This window comes from Hyperoodon ampullatus (genome assembly GCF_949752795.1).
Source record: "Hyperoodon ampullatus genome assembly, chromosome: 4".
Taxonomy (NCBI): domain Eukaryota; kingdom Metazoa; phylum Chordata; class Mammalia; order Artiodactyla; family Ziphiidae; genus Hyperoodon; species Hyperoodon ampullatus.
Window position 1 is genome coordinate 161,325,988 of NC_136917.1, and position 15,759 is coordinate 161,341,746.

Below are 15,759 nucleotides of genomic sequence, written 5' to 3' on the forward strand. Positions count from 1 at the left end.
TTCCCATTCTTCCACAGTGAAGGGCACTGGAGGATGGAATGTTGTTACAGCAGTGGCATTCGAGAGTTATAGGAATGGTCCACAGCATGACCCCAACTCTGGACAGAGGAGAACAACAGCAGTTTATCAGTCACGTGCACTCACAGCCTTGGGAGGGGGACACTGCTCCGTGGGGCCACATGGGAGGTGCACTTGGGAACAGAGTGAAGGAGCAGAGGCTGGAGAGGTGGCTTTGTAGTAACAAGAGGGTGGGATGGCTCCCACGGGAGGGTGCGATGGGCTCATCTGAACAAATCTAGGGGCTGGGAGGGAACTGAAGCCTGCCACTCAGGAATAAGCAGGACCAGTGCCTGGTCCCCATGACGAGGGGTGTTGTTTGGCTAGGGCACCTTGCCTACAGGAGCAGAGAACAGAGGGAAACATGCTTTAGGCCATTCAAACCCCTCCCAGTTTCCCCTAGATGTCAAGGCAACACATAATATTGGGCCTTAATTTTAAGCCTTACACCACAAGTGGACGAGTATGGAGAGAAATGGAAGAAGAGAGATGAGAAAAAGTGGAGAGTTTAGTGCCTGGAAGCTGAATGACAAAAGGTTTGAAACTGAATGAAAAAATTGTTTGAAGGGGGCCTGGAGGCAGCTCCTAGCAAACTCTTCGGGGAAGCTCTCAAGGGCAGAGACTGTACAGAGAGGTAGCAAATGGTTTGTTTCTTCTTAATTATTATTGCTGTGTGAAGTAGCAATAAGCTAGTGACATAGCCAGCTAAAGGAGCTCTTTTATATTATTTGAAAGAGGACAGTATGTGATTGGATTCATCTCTTTTCAGCTGATAGTGTTCACAGCTTAGGTACAATAGGAATTATGTTCACAGTAGCAGGAACACGGACAGTTTCTGTTGAGCACAGACACAGTTTGGTCATTAATTTCCATGCAGTGTGATGTCCACCCTGGGGACTGGCAAGATGATGTTAGTTGGTTCCTGGAACCAACATGAAATAAAAAACACAGTGGTTGCCTTTTCAGCGTTCTTCAATCCAAATGAAATCCAGGTTAAAGTCTCAGTTTGATCTACTAGCTCTTCATCTCCACTCTTGCACTGACTAATCTCCTCACTTGAGTCAGTATACCTCCCATCCAGAGGCTGTGTCAGCCCACGCCATCTGGCTAGAATTCAAGTCTTCAGGTATCTCCTATTTATAGCAAATTATAATGGCTTTCCATTTTGATGGTGAAATAAATGTTCCTCTTTAAATAAATAAATATGACTCAGTAGAAATAAATAAACCAGTGAACTAATTTGAAGAAAACATTTAAGTAAACAAGTCCAGGTGTTACATGAATGTAGCAAAACTATCAACTTTGGATGTGAGTGACTGAAAAAGAAAACATTGAGTTCATTAGAGACATTTTAAATATATATATGTGTATGCATACATGTATATTTATTAGATACATATATATCTTGATCAATTTCAAATCTCCTTAAGTCTGACAAAGAATAGTGTTAAAAAAAAAACTAAAAAGGAACTAGAAAGTATCTAAAGTGCCTGTTTTATTTTGTAAAATAAGGAGTCAATTCCCAATGATAGTACCAAGATTAAACATCTATTTCACAAAAGAATGTTTTTTCCTAACTGAGAGTTAATGTAATAGATGATCAATAAGTACTCTAGAGATGCAATGGTAAAGGAAGACAATAAGCTTTATTCCTCACAGTAATGGAATATATGTGGTTCATAGAGTCTGAGTTCTTATCCAGAGATTAGGTGAAGAACTCTTCCCCAAAACTTTCTATAACACCCTTGTTTCAAAATTTCAGCACATGGTTCTTCTATTGGGTGACACCATCACCAAACATTCAGAAACGTCAAGAACATCCACCTCCCTGGCACCCACGTTTCATCTCAGGACATTGTCAGACAAAGTCAGATTCACTGTGGTGTAAAGATTAGACCAGAGGAGGGGGACCCAGAAATAGGTCTGCCCCTTAATGTGGGAAATGCTCTGACGCCTGCCAGTTCAGGGACAAAACTGAGCAAACCTCAGAATTCAGAGAATTTGGTAAATTTTGACCAGTCCAGGCAAATAGTGTTAGGATGTATAGGGTGGAATAAAAATAACAGGATTCTCTGTGCAGGTAAGAGGGGCAGTGGATCCAGGTGAAAGACAAAATTCAGAGATTCTAGAGGCACCCTCTGTAGAGTCTGTGAAAAGCCTCTGTTGGCTGCCGGCTGGGATCTCGCCACTAGCAGTGGTCTAACACCTGGCCTCCCAGTTAAGATGAGGACTGGCAAGATCTAAGAAGGACCTCAGTTCTGGAGGAGCACAGTTTAGGAAAGCATACATTCTGGATAGGCCGCTGATTCTCTTATCTTAAGTAAGTACAAGGGTAGACTGGGCTTCAATACCAAGGCCACAGTGCCATCATGAACTACAATGTTGGGCTACATCTTCCTAAGTCCCCTGAAGTACTGAGGTCAAGAAATGGTCCCCTATCCTGGAGGCAAAGATGAATCTTCATGTGGGAATGAGGTCTTCCCAGAGGCAGGTAGAGGAGTGATTCAGAGGATGAGAACCTGGCAGGGGCTGTACACGAAATGGAAGGTGACAGTGTGATCTTTCCATTATTACACGGAACAATCGTGACCTGTGAGGGTCAGTGGTCCAGCCTTCTAAATCTAGTAGGTTATGCTCTGAATCAGTGGTTCTCGTCCAAGGGCAGGGATCACATGAGAGTCTATTCTCTTTGAGAAGATCACTCTGTAATAAGGATTCTTACATGCCCCAGCATTCTATAAATCTCTGCTATGTACAAACCAAAGTTATGCAGCCTTAATTTAACTTTTTTTTGGTTGTTGTTGTTTTCTTTGGCCGCGTAGCAGAGCTTGCCAGGATCTTAGTTCCCCAACCAGGGATCGAACCCACGTCCTTGGCAGTGAAAGTGCTAAGTCATAACCACTGGATCACCAGGGACTTCCCAATTTAATCTTATTTCTATTTTAGTCGTATGTGAATGTGGAGGTTGGAGGGTATGTTGGGAATGGTCAGCAATCCTTTGAGAAAAAGAAAACAAAAACTCTCTACGTATGAAAAGATACAGGAGCTGTCATTTAGCTGTCCCGTGTTGGAGGCCAAGCAATGTCCATTCAACATCTCATGACTTAAGCCTAGCAATCATTCAGATACAGACAGCAAAGCAGAAAGCCTAGAAATATTTTTTTAAGTACCAGACTGGAAAAAATTAGATATACACCTATGACATATGTTTCCAGAAATCAACAGTTTTCAACTGTATAAAATAAATAATATTAATTATTTGAAATCCCTTAAGACCTCGCTACTAATGTGTGGAGAAAGGACCAGCAGCATGGGCTTTCCTTGGGAGATTTTTAGAAATGATGAGCCTTTGCCCCAGTCTAGACTTACTGAATCAGAATCTGCAACTGAATGAGGTTTCCAGTTGATTCATATGCAGGTTATGCTTGAGAAATACTCTGAGATATATACTAGTACCTTTACCTTTTCAGTGCGCTCAAAAAGGAAAATTTAGAAAATAACATTTATTTCTTATACAGAAAACTCTCCATCATGGTTGCCATCAGTTATCTCTTAAGTATAGTTCTTAATTGGTGAAGGTAAATATACTAAGGAACTACTTCCTATCTCCACCCTTCCACCTCAACCATTTCAAAAAGGTGACAATTCCCTTATACTTAGCAAACCCATTATCAGAAACACAAGTGGGATGAGGAGTGGTGTGAACAGCAGAGGGGAAGCCCACACATTCAGGAAAAGCCCTGGGAGGACTGGGGAGAAGTCAAAAGGCAGGAAAGGTAGCCTGGGGAGAAGTTGAAAGCATGGAGCATCCATGATAAATGCACATATGGTTGGGTGTTTGGCTTCATAAATCACAAAGATCTCTGATTTCTGACTTTGCCAGTTGACTGGGTGCTCAAGTGGATAACCAGCTTCTTCTTCATCTGATTTGCTGGTCCCCAGTTGGTATGTTCATTCCTGGGCCCTGTTGGTTTTCAGACATCTATCCTGTTTACAACTATTAGCCCTGCACCTTTATCTTCCTAAGTGATCTTCCTCAAAAGTCACACAAGACTCTCTTCTAACTCTTCCATAAACCAAACTGTCTCAAGGAACAAAGCAGAACCATAGTCTAAGATATAAAAAAGGAGCCAGACTTCAAATGCAAAGTATCTTTAGGCTCAAACCAACAAAATCATCTGAATCATCAGCAATACTTTGGCCTCCTCTTGCCTTTGGGAGTGGTAGTGGCTTGTAGCTGGTATGAAATCTCTCATAACTATGAACTTGTGCTTGCTTCAGAGAATCGGAAGATGGGGAAAGTTGGAAGAATTCTGATTAAAACATCAAAAGGACCTCATGTGAGTGACTCTTGAGCTATGAAGTATAGATGGTTGGGCAGCCAACAAAATGGTGACCTTCAAAAAAAAGTAACCAAGATTTAATCTATTGAGATTGAGAGAGTTGAGAGATCCAAATGTTTCCTCGAGGACTAAGATTATAAGAAAGTATCAATCAAACTAGGTAGCATGACTAGCCAGAGTTTCTCTCTAAAATCAGATGCCCAGGATAAATGAAGAAACTAGCAATGTGAATGTTTTTTAATATAATAATCCACATGCTTTATAACCTTATACAGATTATTTCCATTGTATTATAAATTTGATAAGTGAACAAATCTAAGGATAATAACAGGATTTTTTCTTTTTAAAAGTGCAACATATTTGAAGCATCTTTTTGTATGCTTTGTGTAAATGAAGAATAAGTTATTTTTAATTACTGAAATATAATGAAGATACAGGCATATGCAAAATACATGATATAATTGATGGAAATTATGAACACTGTATATTTTTCTCTGTCAAGGAAAATACTATGTTTCATAAAAAGAAAATCCATAAGTGAATCATATACGTTTCCACTAGAAGTTACCGAATCATCATGCATTACATATAGGGAGAAGGTAACATGTATGTTAGGTTACAGTAGGGGCTTTACCAGAATAAACTCACTCTCTAGTTACTTAATAACGCTGATGGATTGATTATAGACTTAATGTGTAAACTCCTAGTTCCTTGTTCTAAAAAGATAAACTCATCCAATAATTATTAGTTGTCTTTAGAGAGACTTAGAGAATTAAGTAAGGAAATGCCAGCTCTTCTAGTTGAACTTCCTATGGGACCTTCAGGAAAAGTCTGAAACTCAGAATACAAAACAGACAGCAAATTTCCAGGAATCCATGAAGAGCTCAACAATAAATGTTACTTTCTCCAAAGAATATCAAGCAAAGCAGCTTGATATTCTAGTTGCTTTCTAATTTCTTTTATTTTATCCAAATTTAAATTGAATAATAGTATTTTCAGCAAGATCACTATAAGGCCATCTGCTCATTACTGTCCAATTCCACAGGAGGGCTGTTGGAGATCTTTTGGACTCTATGCAGAGATAGGAAGCTCAGGGAGGCAATTCCGTTCAACATCTTCATAAACTAATAATGCTTGGCTTCAATCTGTGATTCACAGATGCATGTTTTTCATTTATAATATTTGATTTAGGACAAGCACTTCCCTCCTTTCTTTCCCAAATGCTGGAGGTTGCTATATATTAAATTATTAATAAGAAAACAAATTATGTTGTTATCATATCATGTATTTGTAACAAATACCAAATACAGAATTGGCCTTATTAGTTGAGAAAGTCCAAACCAGCCACATACGATGTAATTTCAGTGGTTCTAGGAAGTTCCTGATCAATAACGTTGTCCTGCCCACCCAAAGTCACCCCACTCTTCCCCAAACAAATACCTCTCCTCTGCCTGACCATTTACCTGAAACTGGGCAATTGAGAGTCTTTTTTTTTTTTTTTTTTTTTTTTTTTTTGCGCCCAGCGGCCATGGCTCACGGGCCCAGCCGCTCCACGGCATGTGGGATCCTCCCAGACTGGGGCACGAACCCGTGTCCCCTGCATTGGCAGGCAGACTCTCAACCACTGCGCCACCAGGGAAGACCTGAGAGTCATTTTTACGTAAACTTTTTGTCTCATCTCAAAAGGCAAATAGGTCTGGGACAGAACATAAGAGGCCATATTATATAAGCCACTTACATCTCAACACATATTTTAAAAATACTAAGTGAGAAGCAACATTCAAAATACTGGAGATAAGAGAATGAGAAATTATGTTTCTGCCCACAAGTCACTCACAGCCTAGTGAGGGAGCTATATGAAAGAGAGGATTTGAAAAAGTCCAGTGAGTCTGGATTTTAGGAAATATTTGGAGAAAATAGAGACAAGGCTGCACATTTTCTTTAGTCCATCCTTGGGTTCCAGGTACTGTGCCTCAGATCCATTATATCATTGATCTTGGTGACAACCCTATGAGTTGGGTGATATTATTATTCCCATTTTACAGATAAGGAGGATGAAGCACCAAGAGGTTAAGTCACTTGTCCAAGGTCGCTGAGCTCAGAGAGTCTCAGAGACAAGCTTCAAACCAGGAGTCTGCTAACAGCTTCTCAGTGCAGGTTGTGAAAGAGGAAGGGTCACGGAACACAAAGGCATGGGAGGTCTTCGGAGAGACATGAGGTGTGTGCTGAGCCCACATGGAAAGCACGTTCACCCACGTGTGCTTTGTTTGAGGTCCAGCCTGCAAGGTCTACTGAGGCAAAGTGGAGAATACGTCTTTGGCCATTAGGGTCAGAACTCACTGTCCTCAAAGGGAATGTTAAAGCTTAATCTCCACGTCTCTCATCTCCGATTACCATCAGTCAACATACAGTGTAAGTTACCGGGGGGCCCAATTTGCTGCAACATCATCCTCCCCATAATGCACTCTGTTTCCCTGCCTGGACTCAGCTGCGCTCTCCTCCCCACCTCCCAGACTCGGCTCCAGGAGCGCAGCGTCATAGCAAGCAGAGGCCTTTTGCCCTCCATCGTCTTTTTGGAACATCCCTCCTCCCTCCTTGCCTTAACTGGAGCCACCGAGGATGAGCTCCCTCCTTGCTTCCTACAGCAACTTCCAGAAGTCTGGTCTGCAATGGTCCTGTGCAACACAGCACCAAGTCTGCTTTGAGGCTTCTGCCCTTTGACCAAAACATCCCCTCCTCCTCACATTTTCACGGGCTCCTGCTTACTCCTTCTCTTTCCCCACATCTTGGCCACCAGCCTCCTGGGTGGCATTGCCTTCCACGTGGACAACTTAGCTCAAGTCCTGGCCTCTTCGTGTCTTCAATTCCTCTCCTTCAATAACCCACTCACCCCGTCAGCCACCTTCTTCCTCAGTCACCAGGAAAACTGTCACTGTGCAAAACTTCTCCACTTCCAAAATTTCCAATTCAAGTGTCCTGCACCATTTCTCAAACATGCTTTTCCAGGCACTCTTACCAAGACTGTGGTTCGACTTCCCCACAGTGTTTATCGCACGGACTGGTTTCCTTCTCCCCATCCACCCACCGATCTCCTGGTTCTTCACTCGCTCGGTCTTATTTCCGTGGGATGGCCACCGTATCAACAACAATCTTGCCAGTTCCCTAATTGGGTTTTGAGGGCTGGGTTTCTGTCACACGCACCTAGAAAAATCCAACCCTGGAGGCCCCCAGTTGTGCTATTTTTATGCGTCTGCACCCAAGTAGCCAAGGAATTCTGGGGAAGAGCAAGCAATGGAGTATCATTACTCATCATTCAAGATCAGCCGTCTCCAATGGGCCCTCAAGTGTGTCTTACCACCTTACTAAACTTTGAGGGCCATCTTGCATATCTTCCTTCTTCTGCATCTTCAAATCTCCTACTAAGCTATCTGCCCAGCACCCCAGCTGGCCCCCCTCAATCACAGTAAATTCTCTTGCTTCAGAGGAATAGTCATGACTTTTTCGAGAGCAGGGGTGTAATTTGGACCCAGACCTGATGCAACATTCCTTTTCGGTAGTTGTATGGCCTTTTCTGGCTGTCGTCATGGCAACTGTCAACTCTCATGGCACTGGTGGGTGTGTCTTTAGCATGCTAATGTATTACAATGAGCATATAATGAGGCTCAGGGTCTACTGGAAGTCAAATCTTTCACCATCTTGGGCCTAGCTGGTTCTAACCAGTTCTTGTTTTGTTCTCTTTGCAGCTTCCTCCTGAAACTTAGATAAGAGTAGTTGGTTTCCATTTGAGGGAGAGGCAGAGGTATGATTCTGGGGCAACAGCCTTGGTAACACTTATGTACTATGTACTGTGTTAAATATGTCCTTTGATTCTCTCCACCAGCCCCCAAGACAGGCATATTCTCTAGCTTTCAGATTAGTATATTGAGGCTTTGAGAAGTTAAAGCTCTCCCAGTTCACAGAGTTAACTAAATAATAGAGGTAGGATTCCAGGTCTTCACCTGCTATACACAAGGCAATTCATTTTCCCTCCTTGAGTCATATCTTAGTTATCTCAGTAAAGTAATTAGAATATTCTCAGGGAAACCATCTTGGATTTTGACATTCCCCGCCCCCCTCCCAAATGGTTTCCATGCCTTGCATGTGTGTTTTATTTTTTTCCTACAAATTAGGCTGTCTCGTCTAGGATAATTTGGGTCTCAATTCCACAGTCATTGTTTTTGTATTTCCAAGGAAACATTAAGAAATGTCTTCCCATTACATTTTCCTCTACAATTTAAGTAGGATAGACAAGCCAGAGCTTACAATCCCAGCTTTTTTTAGGAACTGAAGCCTCTGCTGTGGTTCATTGAGTATCTATCAAGAGCTGGTTACTTCCAGCTCTTATTAAAAATATTCACAGCAACTTATTATTATTCCTTTTTTCCCTAATGAGGTAAGGGAGCCTCAGAGATGTTAAGTAATTTACTTAAGATCAAATAATCCACAAAAACAGATTCTAACCCAAGTCCCTTTGCAAATCTTGTGAAAGTTACACTATCTCGGTGGATTCCCAAAGAAGGGCTTTATGACACTCTTCCCCTCCCTCTACCTTCCATAAACACTACTGATTCAGAATCATGGCTTGGTGGTTGGAATGTTTTTATTTCAATACCTTAGAAAATTTTATGTAGTCGGGTTGTATGGCATTTCGGAACCACTGCCCTGCATTCTGGAACAGAGTTTCTTGAGGTGAAACCTTTAGGATTCCCTTTTAATAAGCACTCTACATCAAAGACTGTTTCAAATTATGTTAGATTCTGAATATATCTTCCCTTAATCTCCCTGTTATTTTTATAGATAAATGGGGATGGGGGGGGAGAGGAGATGTAAGTAAAGTACAGGTAAGTTCCAAGTAAAGTATACTGTTCTTCCTGAACAAAGAACAAATGAATAATAAGTGTTGTGCAAAGTAAAAAACAAAACAGTACACTTAAAGTGTATTTAAGAAGTACACATTTAAGATGTATATAATTTTTATAGTTCTGGCCCAGTGTATGTATTTGCCTCAGTGTGAATTCAGTGGAAGGAAGGTAGGAAGGAAGGAAGGGAGAAAGGGAGGGAAGACAGTGACCATATCACTTTAGAATTTAACTAGTTGACCAAAAAAATGTAAAAGTAGGAGACTTGATGGGAAAGATAAACTGCAGAGGAAACAGAATAAGGAAGAGAGGAAATAAAAGACAAAAAAAGTTATAATGAAGTTCTGACAAGCATCAGAAATGTAAGCAACTCTTCTTTGTCTTCTAATTATGTTATTTTTCTTTCTTTTTTTTTTTTTACTATTGTGTGTTTTATTTTTATTTTGAAAAGGTAGAATTTGCTCTGAATGTCAAGGCATTTCCAGCTCCTGCAAGAGAAGGCAGTTGAATAGGTAGCAAAATATAGTCTCTATTATCCTCAGCAAAAAAGAAAAGAAAAGAAAAGAAAAAGAACCAAGAACCCTCTGGGGAATTTGCATACTAGTCAGACTCTGGTGGCTGCAGTGGGTGGCTCTGGCTGACAGGCAGCTCTATTCTTAGACGTCTGGGCTGAGGCAGAGGGTAGCATGGAAACTGTTCACTGCTGCTTTAGGACCTTCTTCTAATCGGAGATTTTAATGGAGTTCACCTGTCAGATCAAATTTCCCAAACCTGCACGAAAGGCAATTGTAATCAGACGTGTCATTCCCTTCTGCTCATGGCAAATGTCCAAACAGGGTCTTTTCTGTCAGTAAAGTACTAAAATGTAGTCTTTCTCTTCCATTAAGAGGATTGCTTTCTTTTTAAGGGTTCAGGGATTTTTTTTCTTTTTTTGTTTTCTTCCCTGTCCCTTTTGTTAACAAAAGTGTATTACAAGTAAATGTGTTTTCCTCCAGGTTAAAAAAAGTGCCTTTTTCCTTTGAATAACAATGTTATGGGCCTGACTTTCTGGATGTGTGGCTCTTAAGTACAATCCAGTAGACATTAAGGATTAATTTAGCCAATTATAAAGCAAGAGTCTTTGGTACCTATTCCAACATATTTTCTACTTGAATAAATTCATAGCTTAAAAAGCCAAAAGTTAGTGAGGTTGCCAGTAGGCTTTCTAATGATTGAAACTCAATCTTTAAGATATATGTTTTAATGTATCAGAATATTTATGTAAGTTTAAAAAAATAGATTTCTTTTTAAGTTTTAGTAGACGTTCCTACACCCATGACTTCAGGGAAGCCCGCAGCTTGTCTGGCTTTGTTTTCGTTATCTGAAACTCTGCCTCAGAAATAGGGAAATACATGTAAAGCCACATTCAAGATGAGAATTCCCCAATACATCATTTTTGAGACCCTTTTATTCTTACTCTTTTAAATCCTGGACTATATAAGCAAAAACATATGTGAAGAAAGCAAATATGAAAGCTTTCTAGGTGATTCTAAATTGGTGCTTATTGCTCTATCATTTTTTCATTCGACCATTAAAGGCATGAACCTGAGGGAGTTAAAACAAAAGAGGTGGATACAGGGCCTCCCTGGTGGCGCAGTGGTTGAGAGTCCGCCTGCCGATGCAGGGGATACGGGTTCGTGCCCCGGTCTGGGAGGATCCCATATGCCGCGGAGCGGCTGGGCCCGTGAGCCATGGCTGCTGAGCCTGCGCATCCGGAGCCTGTGCTCCGCAACGGGAGAGGCCACAACAGTGAGAGGCCCGCATACCACAAAAAAAAAAAAAAAAAAAAAAAAAAAAAAAAAAGAGGTGGATACATTATAGGAGGCTAATTAATTTATAAATGAATGATATTAAATGTGAATTTTCCTGGACTCAGAGGGAAACTTGGGGGAAACATAAAACCACCTTCAAAGGGAACAAAATGAGGAACAAATGTGATATTTGGACCTTAGGAAAATATGACGGTCAAGTGTACATGAAATAGAGATATATGATATTGCTATTTGATTTTTCTATTTCAATGTGTACAGTTGTACTAAGTATTCTTTTTCAAGAGCATAGTTCTTCTTTAAATAGATATTCCCTCTAGGAATTCAAATATGTAAATGAGTGGAAGTATACAGCTTCAGAAGGAAAATTGCTTTTAATAAAATGAAGACTGAGAAAAACTTGTAGAAATGTACTGAACCAATGGTTCCTGGATTTCGAGATTTCATATGCTCATAAAATTTCTATCCTTAAAAAGGCATGCAGCATATACGCTCATAAAAGAAATAGCTTTTTTTAAAAAATCAAGGACATATACCTTTATGAAAAACTCTCTACGTTACTCTCTTAACTTTTTCATGAGCAGAAAGGGTAAAAAAATGTGACATCCTAGCCAAATAGCAGTCCCTGAGCTAAACGTTTAAAATATGAACTACTTGGCTGATCAAAAACAGTGCCAGTTATAAATGAAGCAAATTTTGCCTCCTTTTATAAGGATGCATAGAAAAGCCCGTCCGATTAATCCCACAAATATTAGCGGCACTGCTATTTGGTATATTCTTAAAATTATCTTCTAAGCATCTGATTTCCATTATTGTGTAAATTAGTTAAAAATAAAGATCAAAATAACTGTGCTGTTACTCTGGAAAATAGAAGTCAAAAGAATGGAGATTAAGCTCATCAATCTTTTTTTTTTTTTTTTTTTTTTTGCGGTATGTGGGCCTCTCACTGTTGTAGTCTCTCCCATTGCGGAGCACAGGCTCCGGACGCGCAGGCTCAGCGGCCATGGCTCACGGGCCCAGCCTCTCCGCGGCATGTGGGATCTTCCCGGACCGGGGCACAAACCCGTGTCCCCTGCATCGGTAGGCGGACTCTCAACCACTGCGCCACCAGGGAAGCCCAAACTCATCAATCTTGAGACAAGAATTGGATAACAACAAAATAGTAAATTCCCTAAATAGTAGATTATTTTCCCATAAATGAAACTTGACTGAAATTGCTATATGTCAAAACTTTCTATATGTAAAGGAACAACATAAGATGCGTGTCCCAAAGCCAGCTCTGACACTGGACATCAGTTGATATGCTGAATGTTTCAATGAAGATGCTGTGTTTCAATATACCATGGTATGTCATTTAATGAAAATTAAGATTTCAGGTTGCTTTATGAGAACAAAGTGTATAGCTGCAAAACCAAATAGTTTTCCCAACTTAGGCAGCTAATGAATGTCTAGATCCCGTCAGTACCTGGCATTTGACAATATACACTGGACCTGGGTCTGACCCCACTGAAAGGAAGGATGCCCTCTAAGAATGGCAAATGGCAAATGGCATTCCTGGATGGTGGCCATGTGTGGCCTCTGCCTCAGTGGCCAGGGACAGGCTGAAGATGGCCTGCTCTTAGGGTTGAGGCCAGGTAGGATCACCATGGCACACCCCAGCTCTTGAGGACTTGGGTCCATCCCTATCATGCAGAGGCAGTGTCAGCTGCTGGACAGGACACCCAAGGTAGAGGGACAAAGCAGGTCACTGTGGACAAATTCATTTCAATTCCTATTAAGTTCCTACCTGCAGTATGTCCATAGGCACCCAACAAGTGTTAGGCCCTGGAACGCTTTCTTCTTCATAAATCAGACACTAAACAAGCATGAGGTAGTTAAGCCAAACATGTGGGGAGTCTCCAAATAAGTTGCCAGTTAAGCAAATTCTGTGCATTCCCTTCACTTTATTTAAGATCATTCATTAGAAGGGAGCAATCGAGGTTCCTCCAAAGTTAAAATGGATGCTCAACATTGTTCCTTCCTGACTGAGCCCATCACCCCCACATGCAAAACACGTTCTGCTGAATATACAATGTCAAACTAAGTTTTTCTTAACTATGGTAAAATTAAATGTCATGAGCCACAGTTAGGTTAAAATTCTGATTTCAATATTTGGGGGACCACATTTCTGATACTTTTTAATTGTTGGAACACCTACTAGAGTTAGAAAAAAGAAAAACAGCTCAGATTTTAATTCTCCCACAAAACAACTTTAAGTGTAAATAAACTAGGAAAAATGCCTCCTTAGTTTTGTTTATCCCTAAACGGCAATTTATAGGGATAAACGCTAATCAAGGAGGCTGATTTGATTGTTCTAATCACCCAAAATCCTAGTGAATATTTTTTATTAAAAGATGAAAAGAGTGAATTTATATGACTTCCATCAAGCACATCTATCTGCAAGAAATGCGTGGTATTTAATATGAGTAACTATTTAAATGTCTTCCATGGTTCACAGAATCTGTTATCTCCCCACCACCATGACCAACCCACCCCTGAGCTATTTTACATCTGCTAGGACACACCAGTAATAATTTGGACATTCCTCTGCTATTTTTCTTACCTAAAACAGTTGCTTCGTGGTTAATGTGTTTACATATTTCTTTTTTGTTGTGCTTTCAAGCATTAAGAGTTCAAATTTATTTCACTATAGAAACAAGAACCAAAAGTGCCAAAAGTTGACCATAGATATGAATTAAACCCAACAGGTATATTGGCCTAGTATCCAGTTTCACCATTTCTTCTTCTCCAGTATTACCCACTGGCAACATCTCAGGTGTGGTACACACTAGACTACTGAGACGATAATTGAAGGGGACTTTTTTTTCCTTTTTTATTTTTCTCCTTTTTTCTCTTTTTTTATTTAACCATGTGTAATGTAACCCATTAAGAACCGAATAAGGTTCATTCTCATCCACTATATCACTAGTGTCCATCTGAGAATTAATTCCAGTATATTGGCCCTTCACAAATTCTAAAGAAAATTTTCTAGGTTACAGGGTGAAACTGTATTTATTACTCTAGGTAATTACCACCCAATCCCACTCTCCCCAAAACCCGCCATTTAAATGATTCAATCATGAGAAATCTTTGTAGTGGCTAGCATTAAATTCATTTTTAAGTGTTTTATATTTGAGATTTGGTTTCTAATATCCAATCAGAAAGACCAAAATCACTACCAAGAGATTAGAGACAATTCCTTATTTTCTTACATTATAGAATTTATACGTGTGCCTGGCTGCTCCATAAACGCAACTGCTGATGCCAGTTCTCCAAACCCTTCCCCATCTACAGAAAGTATGAGCAAACTGAGGGTCACTATTCCAGCTCTGGTGGAGAAACCAAGGGACAGAGGTGACACCACATCTGTTGGTATATACCTGTCCATCCTATAAAATCGTCATCAGACATATATACAAACTATTAAATATTTCAGAAGTAAAAGGGGCTTTGCCTTAACCCTCCTGTAGGTAGAGCAGAGAAGCCTGCAGGTTGGATGTGACTTAAAAGCCATGAGTCATTAGTCATTAGTCAAGGCAAAATCTGAACAGGAATCCGGTCACTGTAAAGGCCAGTTCCATGCTTGCTTTCACTCCACTGCTATCTCATGGCCTGCTCACAACACTCAGGTCCCCTTTCTGGGCTCTATCATGACTACAGTACATTAACAGATAAAACAAAACGATCTTCAGTGGCTTCACAACTTACATACATGTGATGTTTCTATAAGACCTTATAATTCTCTTCTACTCAGCCTTCAAGTTCAAATCCATTTATTGTCTTATAATGTATTTTATTCAAAATATTTGTGACTTTTAAGTAAATTTTAAATTAAAACACCCACATTTTTTAATAGGGTGTATCTCCATAGACATAGTAAGTCTTCAGTTTACCCTCTTCCAAGATTTACTGACACAGATCCAGCTAATTTTTGTTTGTTTGTTTGTTTTTTGCAGTACGTGGGCCTCTCACTGCTCTGGCCTCTCCCATTGCGGAGCACAGGCTCCGGACACGCAGCCTCAGCGGCCATGGCTCACGGGTCCAGCCGCTCCGCGGCATGTGGGATCTTCCCGGATCGGGGCACGAACCCGTGTCCCTTGCATCGGCAGGCAGACTCAACCGCTGCGCCACCAGGGAAGCCCATCCAGCTAATTTTTAAAAAAGATAACCCTGAGGATCCTGCTTTATCCTTCTATCCAAATAGACCCATGAAAATGCCCAACACCTTGTTCTGTCCTCTACGGAGGTGATTACAGAGGAGGAAGCAGCGTGCTGGTGGTAAAAGAAACCAGTAATCCTCGTGACTTCAGTTTAATTGTTTAACTTTATTACTGTTGCACCATTTATACAATTACATATAATTTCAATGCATCCATTGTACATTTTTTTGTTTTTTTTTTATTTTTTATTTTTTTCCATTTTCCAATGAGTGGTGTGTTGGTGTCTGTGACACAGAATGGAAGAGAAAACTGGAACTGCAATGAACGCAGACTTTTTTTTTTTTTCATTTCCACTGACCAATAAACAGAACTACAGGTGCACCCAACCACGGACATGCATTAACTCGTCATGAGAAATCTAGGGAGGCTAAGTAGGATGAGAGAATGTTGGTTA